The following is a 1,525-nucleotide window of genomic DNA, read 5'->3' as shown; positions in this document are numbered from 1 at the left end:
GCAGACGGGCCTGGCACTACAGGCGCGAGCCCTGAGCCATGGCACAGTAGGCTTACTCGACGGACGGGCGTCGAGGTTCCAGCCACCCACATCTGTGGGCGAGCGATGGCGACCTTCCCTCTTGCCCAGATACCTGGAGCTTGGCCCTGTTCGGCTGGGCTGGGGTTTGAAGACTTTAGCGGTCCCACCTAACCCCATGCCCGTGCTGTTTCTGGCCCGCCTCTCCGTCCCCAGCTACCACTCTGAAAGGGGAGCGCAAGGGTTGGGGAAGGATGGGTGGAGCGGGCTGGGTGGGCCGGTGGCAACGCGGCCTGTCTGCTTCCCCATGGGAAGCGACATGCTGCAGCAGGCGGCGAGCAGACTTCCTGGGCTGAGTGCCTGGATTGTTTTTTTGTTCTAAAACCACAATGGTTTTGGCCAACTCCCAAGCGGGGAAGCTAGACGGGGCCCTCCCCACTGGCCTCTACTGCACCGCAGGGTCAAGCCGACTTCTGGAACAAAAAAAGTTGCCTGTGACTCTTGGCAGTGGATCGCACGTCGATGAAGAACGCAGCTAGCTGCGAGAATTAGTGTGAATTGCAGGACACGTTGATCATCAACACTTCGAATGTACCTTGCAGCCCCGGGTTCCTGCTGGGGCTACGCATGTCTGAGCGTCACTTGAACATCAATTGCCGTGGGGTTCCCTCCCAGGGTTGCGGCTGGGGCTGTCGTAGAGACCCCCGTTCCCTTCGTCCACCTAAGGTCAGACCCAGCCAGGGATCTGAGATGATGTTGGTTACCCACCCGACCCGCCTTGAAACACGGACCAAAGAGACTAAAACGTGCACAAGTCGGAGGGCCGAACAAAACCCTATGGCGCAATGAAGGGGAGGGCTGGCGCGCGCCAGCTGGGATCCAGTCGCGGTGGGTGCATCACCAGCCCATCTCGCCTGCTCTGTCAGGGAGGTGGAGCATGATCGTGTGTGATAGTTCACCATCTATCGGGTCCTATGTCTGGGCAGGGCGAAGCCAGAGGAAACTCTGGTGGAGGTCCCTAGCGGTCCTGATGTGCAAATCGGTCATCCGACCTGGGTATAGGGGCGAAAGACTAATCGAAACAATCTAGTAGCTGGTTCCCTCCGAAGTTTCCCTCAGGATAGCTGGCGCACGGAAACCCCAGTTTTATCTAGTAAAGCGAATGATTAGAGGTCTTGGGCCGAAATGATCTCAACCTATTCTCATACTTTAAATGGGTAAGAAGCCTGGCTCGCTGGAGTGGAGCCGGGCATCGAATGCTAGTGCCCAGTGGGTCACTTTTGGTAAGCAGAACTGATGCTATGGGATGAACCGAACGCTTGGTTAAGGCACCCGATGCCGATGCTCATCAGACCCCAGAAAAGGTGTTGGTTGATAGACAGCAGGACAGTGGCCATGGAAGTCGGAATCCGCCAAGGAGTGTGTAACAACTCGCCTGCCGAATTAACTAGCCCTGAAAATGGATGGCGCTGGAGTGTCTGGCCCAAACCCGGCCGGTGCTGAGCTC

The 1,525-nt window shown here is 57.6% G+C and overlaps 1 pseudogene; it reads left to right on the top strand.

The window, feature by feature from the left end:
- The first annotated feature begins 514 nt into the window (after nt 1-514).
- Nucleotides 515-659, top strand: LOC138448129 (5.8S ribosomal RNA; annotated as a pseudogene).
- Nucleotides 660-1,525: the final 866 nt, after the last annotated feature.

The sequence above is a fragment of the Ambystoma mexicanum genome, chromosome 3q (genome assembly GCF_040938575.1).
Source record: "Ambystoma mexicanum isolate Mex_15411 chromosome 3q, UKY_AmexF1_1, whole genome shotgun sequence".
NCBI lineage: Eukaryota > Metazoa > Chordata > Amphibia > Caudata > Ambystomatidae > Ambystoma > Ambystoma mexicanum.
This window is presented reverse-complemented; position numbering and strand designations above follow the sequence as displayed.